Source organism: Charadrius vociferus, unplaced genomic scaffold, assembly GCF_000708025.1.
Source record: "Charadrius vociferus isolate BGI_N301 unplaced genomic scaffold, ASM70802v2 scaffold2, whole genome shotgun sequence".
In the NCBI taxonomy this organism is placed as follows: domain Eukaryota; kingdom Metazoa; phylum Chordata; class Aves; order Charadriiformes; family Charadriidae; genus Charadrius; species Charadrius vociferus.
The window spans coordinates 1301796-1313175 of NW_009647595.1; the positions used below are offsets into that span (position 1 = coordinate 1301796).

General features: G+C 41.0%; 1 protein-coding gene across 1 annotated transcript in view; it reads left to right on the forward strand.

Moving 5' to 3' along the window:
- The window catches only part of UTP23 (UTP23, small subunit (SSU) processome component, homolog (yeast)), a 17567-nt gene that overhangs the window by 749 nt on the left and 5438 nt on the right, over positions 1-11380 (forward strand). The gene's annotated exons all lie outside the window — the stretch shown is intronic.

Here is an 11380-nt window from a genome sequence, read left to right on the forward strand (position 1 = left end):
GGCCATCGCGACTCAGTCGGCCTGGGACGGGAGAGGGGCCGAGGGGCCTCGCCTCTCCACCTGCCTCTCCACATGGCGGCCGGCGACGGATAAACCGTTTTTGGCAACCTGGGAACTTCAGGCGGTGCATTTCCGTGGTTTCCGTGGGTGATGCCGATGCTAACAGCCGTGTAAAGTCGCAGCTGTGCCGCTGGCCCAGCCAGCGGGCTGCAGTGAGGGTCCCCAGCAGGACTGAGGGGACTCTGCTCACGGGGAGCTTTTACACCTCATAAAACAGCTTGATAGTGAGGGAGAAGCGCTTCCAAAGGATAATAGATTTGAAACATTGGATTTTAGCTTTAAAAGAGCAAACTGCTGTGGAGTTAGTTGAATATCTTTCTGTCTTGAGCATGAATAATGAGCCATCAGTGTGCTGAGAGTGGATACAAAATCTTCACGTTAGATGCAAAGCCCTGAACTATCAACTACTTACGTTGTTCCCAGGAAAGGGTTTAAGTATTGTATTAAAAGTTAACTTTGTTTTTTTCTTTGCTGCTCCTTTTTGTTTGTTTTTTAAGAATTTCAAACCCTACACATCCTTCTGAAAAATTAAATGGGCTGTGACGGGTAGACATACCAAACACCCCAAAGCTGTCCAGTCACTTTGCCAAATTCATGACCTCATAGAAATTCACCATGAACCTTTTCAACAATGTCATTGACGCTGATTTCTACCTGGGGGAAAAGAACGTATTTGCCAACACCAATGCCAAGATGCATCTGCATTTTCTAGCAGACACAGACCCAGCTGGTCCTGCCTGTTCCTATAAAATGGCCTTAGCATCACAAGAATATTCCCAACTAGCTGCCTGCGTCAGGGCTGGAACAAATTCAAGCAAAGAATCTACTATAATAATCCTCCCCACCAGGCAAGCCTAAACGCCACCAGTATCACTGACCAGATCTGCGTTGACTAACAAGAGACTGAGATACCCAGCTTAGCTAACAGCGTTTCCCGATGGATGTCTACAGTTAGGTGTGATGAATCCCACCTAAAATCCTGTTAAATGGAAACTAAGAGTGAAGTTTGGAATTGCAGCATTGCTGAGGTCAAATGTGCCTTGTGCCCCAAAGAGACTGAAGTGTGCAGGTGCAGTGGGATTAGGGCGTTGTTCTAAACAATAGGTTTGTAGAGAGGCTGATGCAATAATGACCCAGAGTTTCAAGGCAGTGTGCTGTAGCCAATGAGCTCAACCATCACGAAGGCGTTGCAAATTTGAGTCCTACCCTTAGCAGGTTTCCATGGCTCCATGTTGCACTCCCACTGGCATTGCCTTTTGAAGTTTTTCTAGAGAGCAGAGTTGCTTGATTCAATGTTAATATTTCACTTTGCTGTTACATACACATGCATATCCAGGTTTAATTTACAAACATGATCAAATAGCTTTAATTAAAGAAAACTAAGATTAGGAAACAGTATTATGGTAATATAGTGGTTTTCAACTCTACTTCTATGGGCTACTTCAAAGATATTGGTGAAAGAGTTCTGTGGGCTACTTCAAAGATATTGGTGAAAGGTATTTCAATAGACAAAACATGCCTTCCGTCAGGAAATGCACACTGCTTTACCACTGGCAAATTGTTAGGGCTCTGAAGAGGAATGAACCCCCCTGTGATAAGACAAATGTGATACATTATTCCTGCCTATCAGTTTTTGAACAGAAACTCTAATGAAAAAAAAAAAAAAAAACCAAAACCAGCAAGTCGCTACAGCAGGGAACATCAGCATGTTCAAAGAGGTTGCTGTGGGCACCCAAAATAGCCCTATTCGAGGGACTGGCATAGGTATCACATAACAATGCACTGCCAGAGTAATTCAGTCAATTTGGTTAATTATGATTAACATGAAAAATGAAACACAAATATCAACTTTCTCCTTTGTAGAACTCACCAGATCCAGGCAAGAGGCCATAGAAAATTTCACCATTGAAAATAGTGAATTCATGAAAAAGAGGACAGAAAAAGGATGTCAGACTGAGAAGTTTTATTAACATTGCCTAAGCTACTCAGGAAAACCACAAAACAGACAACTTCCATCACAAAATAGTTTAGAAAATTCAAATAGTGCACAAATTCAATTAATCATTTTGAAATCTTACTCCAAGTCAAAAGACAGCTGGAACCAAACAAAACCCTTTTATTCCCCAGTCCTGCTTACGTGAAAACCTTGGTGTAATTCAGACGCGTCATTTATCTCTACAGCGCTGCTGCACCATATCAGTGCTATGAGCAGGACTGGTGTTGCTGAATGGAAATTATCTGGTTAAGGGTTCAAAGATGTAATCCCTTCCAATTTTTCAGACTGACTGTACCTTAAGGGCTAAAGCAACTTGAATTACTTTTGTGTATGCTGCAGGCTGAGACCGTGCACAGGAAGAGTTACCAGAGATCGGCTAACCTGCAATGACTTGTTACCGCTCGGTAAATGGGTCGTGTCTGAATTCTGTGTTTTTCCTCCCTACCCTCTCAGCCATTCCAAATATTTCTAAGCATAATGAACACCTTAATTTCATTATCACAAAGTGTAGAGGAATAGGGAAGAATCAGGATACACATCTAGCAGTCTGTACTTGCACTGAGACACAACAGCACCCAAAACAGCAAGTTGCACTAACTACAATTGCCTAAAACAACATCAATTATCTACAAAAAGAAATTGTTTCCAGTAAAATAATCTCCAAAACTTGGTGGCAAAAGATTCTCCTAACACAGACTTAAAATCACCGTGTAATACCTTGCACCCTTACAGAAGTCTGAAGTTCAGAAAAGCTCCGTTTTCTCGAAGAGATGAGGTATTCAGGCTTAAGCTTTCAAACATCATAAAACACAGGCACGTGGCACATCTCCATATGAATGTATCGCCGACCTCTTCCAATGTGCCATATACGTAACGTACTTCCTCTGCCTTAGCAGGCGGCTGCATTGCTTAAAAATGAAGTATCCAACATCTTTTCTGAGTAAAGTAAGGCTTGTATTTGGGAGAACTGTAGTGAATATAAGGCTGTGCTTAATCCCTACCTTCAAGTAAAAAGCTTATTCTACATAATTCTACACGTGGCATGGTCTCTTTGCTTCTTTCTTGGTCACAGGATGCCTTTTGATAGTAGCCTCTCACTTAACATACCACTTAAATGTCCCACAGGGAGAGCGGAAATCCTTATGACGGGAAGGTCCCTCTGTGTCAGCGGTATCTGGGGAGGGGGGGGCTGAACGTGGCCAACAGCCAAAGACCCACCCAGCCTCTCGCCCCCTCCCCTCTCCCACGGGATGGGGAGAAAACAGGAGGAAGGCAAGAAGACTTGTGAATCAAGTTTCAGAAGCCACAGGACAGACAAGATCTCTTAAATGCTAGTTCTTTTCTTTCCTTTGATTACAAAAAAAAAAAAAAAAGCAGTTGGGAGAAGATGTGTCAGGGACCCTCAGGTCTTCCCAGTAGACGCAGTTTTGCCAAGTGGAGGCATTACTCCTCTGTTAACTCCAGTTCTACCCAGTAGCGCTGCGTGCCACGTGCAGGCAATTCCAAATACCAACTACAGCCTCAGTCAGCAACGGTGTGTATAAACCCCGTGTAATTCAGGGATTTCAGCCATTTGTCTTCTACCAACCGCAGCATTTTAAGGCTAAAGGAAATGAAATATCCCCTGCCGTACCAACCCATGTTAACAAAGGTTCTCCCTGATAGATAAAGTAGCACTCTACACCCGCTTTCTTCAGATGTCACTGATCACTTCACCAGATGCAAGTCACTGAAGTCAGGCCCTTTGCATAATTATTTCTACAGCATCCACAACCTTCTGTTTCACTGATAAATAAAAATCTTCTGAAGGGTCAGATATTTGTCCAATGCTTACTACTTTCCACAGAGGAGCTCAATATGAAAATTTAAGATCAGCCGCTGTAACTGCATGGGCGTTTTGTGCCAAAGAATTTTTAAGTACTAGTATTTGTCATGAGGCCAATTTTGATTTTAGAAGTTATTTGTGCCAATATGGAAGTCTGTTCCACATTTTTTTCTGATTTTCTTCAGGAGAATCAAAGTGAAGAAATTGGGTTTATTGGATTTTTTTTTAATTTGAAATAGGAAATTGAAAGCAAAAAGGTGCAGGAGTGATAGAAAAATGGCAAAGGTGGGAGCTGCAACAGCATAGAAACCCCCCGGGACAAACATCAAATGCAATAAAGGAACTACAGGACCAGAATGTGAGCTTTGAAAATTCAATTTCTTTTCTGTAAGAATGGAGGTTTCAGAGGCCGCATGTGGTTTCAGCCATGCTCTTAGACAGACAACCTTTTAGCATTTGCTTGAGTAAATGTAAAAGCATTACTGTAAAAAAAAATGGAGCAGCTGTCATGGACACTAGCATAGTAAGGTATTTCTGCACATTAAGGAAACATTTTAAAAATATATGCTCTTTTCTTGGGAAAGTTGTTTTTTTCACTGCTCAACTTTTTCTCTGCTTTTTTTTCAATAACTGTTTTTCAATAAATGTTTTCAGTTACCTTCTATTCCTATCTATTCTTTTCACATTCCAGGTGTTTATAGCTATTTTTTATTATTAATGGGTCATTTACTATAGCACCTGAAAACCTTTAGCATACAACTAAGAGGAACAAAAAAATGACATAGGAATTAACAACAAAATTGCCTGATGGAAAATGAGTTTCAAAAAAAAGACTGAGACATTTTAAGTGCTAATTTTGGCCTGTAAAACAAAGAGAAGTTATTTGCTCAAAATTATTGTATGTTTCTAAGCAGAGCCAAACTCTTGCTATAGTATCAAGTTAGAAAATTATGTAAGCATAGAGAGTATGTATCATCTATCACCACAATGTAATGATTCCACTTCTGTGTTCCCAGTTAACTGATTTCTCCCTGAAATCAATGCAAGGGTGAAAAGACACATGTAGTATCTCAGGCAACAGAACTGAATTTTCTTGCACAAATCAGAATTTTGGCCATAAAGTTCATTTCTTGTCTGAGATGGGCTTCACACGTAATTGCTCTTTTGATGTCGATTTGTTCTGCCTTATCTTCATAATCAACTAATGCACCTTCTGATTCTTGATGACACGCAGGCTATCACATGCCGAAGATAACAACCTTCTCTAAGGAGAACAAGAAATGTGGAAACAAAGGGAAGTAAGCATTCCAAAAATCCAGAATGTCTTCCAGCTTCCTGTAATCTCCAAAGTAAATCCATGTAGTTAGTTGTTTAAGAGAACTAAAATGGACCTGATATATTTACTTTCTATGGGAAATACTAGAAGGGGAAGAGGGATGTTCTGATCGAAATGAAGCAATGGATGCTTTCACAGTCACAACAGGAGACAAGATGTAAAGCATCACTCTATTCTTCCCCTGTATCTACCTAACACATCAGATATCACATAATCAGTGCTTGGCAAGATGTCTTCCTGTCTTCTGCATTCTTCCTGCTCCCCAAATTGAAGTTACAATTCCAGTCTGGGTACTCCATGAAGACTTCCCATTTTTCTAGATTATGGCTCTTTCATATCGCTCTTAAGTACTTGTACAAGCCCTTTGAGTATAGCGGGAGCAGAATGGCAACTAACTAGTGCAGATCTAGATGAACAGTGCGGGGAGGAAAGGCTGCTCTCAGAGGATGCCCATGTGTCCTTACAGCAGCATGAATCCAGTCATTTAACATGTACATCTTAAGGAGCTGCACCAACCAAAAAGGCTGCATAAACTAAATTATGTGTACCAGTGATGTGAATCTATTCAGAAAGACAAAAGATTTAGTTAAATTAGATAAGATCTGATTTTATTCATCATTCATGTGAATTTAGCTCAAGGTCCAAAAAGAGAGAAAAGCTGGTATAACATTTGAGAAGCTGTCAAGAATCCAACTGATTATTTTCAGCCCTATAATTTCCTTCAGCTCCAGTAAGAAAGCTAAAGTTGCCCAAGAAACTTTTTCCTCCAGAGCATTATCAAAGTATTTGCTACTATAAGCAGTCACTTAAAAGCTTGTAGATATATGCGCTGTATTCTGTTTCTTCCCCATGGAAGCCACCAGTATGTAGTGAAAATAAATATCCTAACCTCTGCATTAAATGTGTACCTCCTATGATATACAATTTACAAGACAGTTAATGTGGGACATACTGTGATGGGCAGTTATGGTATTTAAGGCAGAAGTAATTTTCTAACAAAGGATTGTGGCAACAGTAGAGCCAGAAAGGTTCAGAAAGGTTTATCACGTACAAAATTCTCGTCTGCTGAGTTCGAACTAATCCGTAAAAAAAAAAAAAAAACAGGGCTTGTCACAGACATGTTTATTATGAATCCAGATGCTGCTTTCCCATGAGATAATAGAAAAATAGGTACTGTAAAAGATGAATGTACATGATGAAGGCTAAAACTCAAAAGCTCAAAACCACCCCCAAGGCGATGAAAGGAGGAGCCAGCCATGAATAATAAACATTCTGACAAATATAATTTAGCATATTAAATGCTAATCTTCTGTGGCCTATACATACCTCAAAAAAATTCAAAAATGCACTTAGGAAAAGATTTTCAGACACACTTCAACAATCTCTCACTGTCCTGTGTTTATTTATTATGATTTTGTTTCCAAATGTTCTAATTGAAACCCCTACCCTTTCCTTTTGTGTAAATCAGTTAGTTTTTCATATTTAAGCATGTCTGGTGCTAAGACTTATTGCAGATAACCACAGAGCACAACATTTGCCCAAAAGCAACACATTCAGATTAAAAAGGTCTGACACAGGACAAGTTTGGGAGAATCAGGAGCTGAGATCTTTTTCTCGCCAAGCTACAAACGTTTGCCAAGTGCCAGCTATTAAAGGAAATCTCTGTTATTAGGCCAACATCAAAGCTCTTTTGATAAAGAACAGCATTTGCTTCAAGTAATCCACGTCACAGCAATTTTATGTTATTTAATTCTACTGTGGCATTACCTAGCATCTGAAAACCAGAGCTGAACTCATATATGCCAAGAGATGCTCTTCTCTGCAAAGAGCTAATACTCCGCTGAAGGAAGATTTGCGTGCGGTGCACGGGGTGAAGATGGGTTTCCTGTGACACCTATCATCGCTCAGATTTGGCAAGTTCAGTATGAACTTCCTTTGGATATACAGAAGGTCTCCTTCAGTGTGATACCTTATTTCCATAAAGACTGTATCTTTACCCACAAGGTATTAATATTGTTGTTGAAGTCACAGGAACTGTTTTGTTAGAGCAGAACTGTACCCTAGACCAGTACCCTGTCCCGCAGCGATCAGGAACTTGTGTTTCAGCAAAAGAAGTGCTCATTTCAAATTCTGGTTCCTGTCTTTGGAAAAACAAGTCACATTAACAAAGGTAGTGCTTCAACACCTTCCACTCGCCTCCTCAGGTTCACCTCCTCAATGAGGCAATCTGCCGATACTGCCAGTGCTTTGTTAGTTCTTCCTAAAATGGTCACTTAAAAAAAAAAAAAAAACAAACAAACAAAACTCGAAGTCCTTTAGTGGTGCAGCCAGATAACTCACGAAACTTCTCAATTAAAAATAACTGCAATTCCAAGTAATTTCAAAAATGTATCTTCCTCTGAGCTTTATGACAAGCTTTGCCGTGCTACAGTTTCTGTATGAGTATGTGGAATGTGAGAGCATTTGGTTCATTAAGTCATCTGGTTAATGATTATTCAGTATAAAAGAAGTAAGAAATAAGAAGGAAAGTAATATATTAAACACAGAGAGACACACAGATTGCCAAATGAGCAGGTGGTAACAAAGACAACAGCGAAGAGCAGAACTCTTCAGGCCATTAAAGGAGCTACCGAGGAAGCCACCCTGAAGACAATCAACTTGAGCTTTGTCACTGGTAAGATGGGGGAAATATGATTGTCATGAGTTTTACAACATATTTGAGGGTGTATATGGCACTGTGCAAAACTTTTTATGGGATATCAGCGGAGACTTGTGGGATTATGCAAAATTTACTATGGGATGTTCACAGAATTGGCCAAAGACAGGGAAAGGAAGGATTGGGGTGAATCTAGCGGGACATGTAGGAAAATGGGGAGGAAGGGGGCTCACACCTGAGCAGGCAGTATTCCACTTCACTGTCTGTGCATACATTATGTATGTCCTCTGTGTGTGCACATGCATACGCTTGTCCAGGACACATGTGAGCCTAAGACCCCTCCCAGGTCCAAAGAGTGTACATGGATGGGCTTCAGCAGCCAGGAGCAGCAAACCCTCGGTCCCGGAGACCACTGGATTCAGCAGCTCCCATGAGATCCTTAGGCTTATTTTTAAAAAATCCACTCTACAGATTGCTCATGCAAAAATAACCGAACTTAAAAGGAAAAGGATGACTTTTATTATATGTAAAATACTGTCAAAAGATGAAAGAAAACGTTGAAAAAATTATACTGCTCTGCACCGCTATAGTATTCTTACAGACATTACTTTTAACATTTAAAATTTATTAAAAAGAAACTTCAAAAGAATTGCATAGAGGTGAAATACAATTTACAGAATGGTACTACGAGTAGTTTATCATACAATTAATGCTATCTTCTGCACAATGAAGAAGTCTGTGCTGTTGTTTTGCCCGCCAGCCAGCCTTCTGAACATATTTTACCATACCAATTGCATTACAACTTGTCTGCGATGGTACTATTTACCAAACGAAACAGTGAAGGAGTACCTCATCACAATGGTATTTAACACCATACTCTGGATTGTATCTTACTTTGCATTTAGTTCAAAATGATGAGTAGTTCAAGCTCTCATTTACTTGTTTCTCCTTTTTATCTCCATTCTGTAATAGCAGCTGTTACCATTGCTGATTGCACATTTCGAGCTGACAGTTTGGCTGTGAGATGTGCTGGCAAAGTGTTCTTAATATGCCAAATTAACTGCCTGTCTTTGGGCAGTTAATTTGGAAAAAAAAAAAAAAAAAGAAAAAAATCATTTAGTAAGGTTTTACTTTGGAGTCTTGCTGAGTGCTTTTGTCTAATTTTTTAAGTAATGAAACTATGAAGTTAGATGGAGGAACTGAGACACCACGCCAGTATGGGAATACATCAGCCACAGGAGTCAAGTTTAATAAAGACCAATGAATTCAATTTATCACTTAGCTCATACAATAAGATGTGTACCCTTGTATGTCCATGATATTCATGAGCGCTGGTAACTGTGCTCTAAAGGCAGCTGGAAAGAAGGATTTAATGGCAGAATGTGGGAATTTGGTAGATAAGAGGTTAACAATGCCGATGGCCACTTGTCTCCCGTTCGAACCCCTGGGGGGAGGGAAGCTGACAGGCCGGTGTGAAAAACAGAGGAAGGAGGGAGTCTTGTCAGGGCAGAACGGTCCTGTTTTGGCTCAAAGGCACAGGAGCAAAGGAATAAGCAGATAAACGGCTTCAGCACAGAATCTTGAAGGCCACAGTGCCCGGTGTGAGACGTTTTGCTTCATTATCCGCAAAATGAATCATGCTAAAACGTCACCCCAGGGAGGGGATCAGATAAGGTCACATTGTAAGGGGCAATACGGAGGCTACCTGGATATAGGTACTCGCACCTACACACCTATACACATACACGCGATTGAGAGATGTCTCAGAGGAAGAAGGAACTTGAGACCTAGAAGAGACAGTGGATGGGCTGTGCTCCTCTTCCTCTACCAAGACAGGGATGCCTTCTTGGTGAGCATTGCACCTCCACCACTTGGTGAAAGAACTCCTGGGATAGCATTTATTCATTTACTCATTTATTTTTCTAGCATTATTGTAGTATATTAGCACTATTGCAGCTAGTGCATTTATCAACTGCAATCCCGAATCTGTTATAGCTGTCGCTTCAATAAATCGTTTTATCTTTTCAACTTTGCTAATTGTGTCAGTGAAAGTCCTTTGCAGGGCTCTGAAATGGGCAAATGTTGAGCTTTTCCAGCGAAGGCCTTTAGCAAGGCTCTGAAACAGAATTATTTATCTTTACAGCTTTGCGACGCTGTCCCAGTGAAGGCCTTTGGCAGGATCTAAGACAAGCAAACGTTGAGCTGTCTTAGAGCCCAGGTTCAGCTCTGAACCTGACACAAAACTAACACCCTTTTAACGTGACACAGAAAAATAATGTCAACAGCACAGTCATATCTCATGGAAAATACTCTCAATCACCTGTTCTTCCCACTTTTTATCCTGTAGCACTTTAAAGTATCTTCCCATTTAAACATTTCAATTTCTGGAATAGTAATTAAATGCACTATTCAGTTTCTCTTAACACTAACTAGCCTGCTTGGAAGCAGATGTTTGCCATTCCTATTTGGTAGCAAAAAGCCCAATATGACAGGTGGGTATTTACTTAAATGACCTTAGAGCTGTCTGACTGATTACAGCAAGCTAACTGGCAGGTAGCTGCGAATTTCACTTGCAGTACAGTTGTTCCTGGCAGAATGATGTCTGACATTGTACCTGCACAGCAAGACAGATGTCTCTAATTATCATTTTGATGTTGTTAAGATATCACATCCCTTTGCCTGCCTGAAATACAGGCATTAAGTTCAGTTTCTTTGCTGCCAGATGTCTGGTGTGCTCATGTTTTCTGTTGGACAGGGAGGAGTTTGTGCAATCTAGCTCTCTGAATGACAGCTGTTCCCCCAGGCTTCAGTGAAATTAAATTTTCTATTTGTCATGGAAAAAAAGTAGTATTAAAATGCAGAATATATGCTTTTCAACTTCAATTTTGCGCACAGAGCTTACGTTGATGTAGCAAATATAGGCAAACATAAGCAGGCACTGAGAAAGCCTTCCTAAGGAAGGTATGCTGATGCATGATTAAACTACAGTCTCCGAGATGGTAATTGTAATTTAATCATTACAGTGAATTAGAAAAAAGAAAATGGCATGTCTTTCTGATGTGAGCAAACGGCAGGGGCTAGTACAGCATTGCAAAACACAGGGTAATCATTGAATCATCTAGGTTGGAAGGGACCTTTAAGATCATCGAGTCCAACCATTAACCTAACACTGCCAAGTCCACCACTAAACCGTGTCCCTAAGTGCCACATCTACACGGCTTTTAAATACCTCCAAGGATAGTGACTGCACCACTTCCCTGGGAAGCCTCTTCCAATGCTTGACAACCCTTTCGGCAAAGAAATTTTTCCTAATATCCAACCTAAACTTCCCCTGGCACAACCTGAGGCCATTTCCCCCGGTCCTATGGCCCGTTACCCGGCAGAACAGACCGACCCCCGCCCGTCCTTCAGCTGACCGGTGCGGAGCACGGCCCGGGGAGCGGGACCCCTGCTAGGCCTCAGGCGCGGCGGGCGGGCGGGCGGCGCGGCCTCCTCCCGCACCGCACG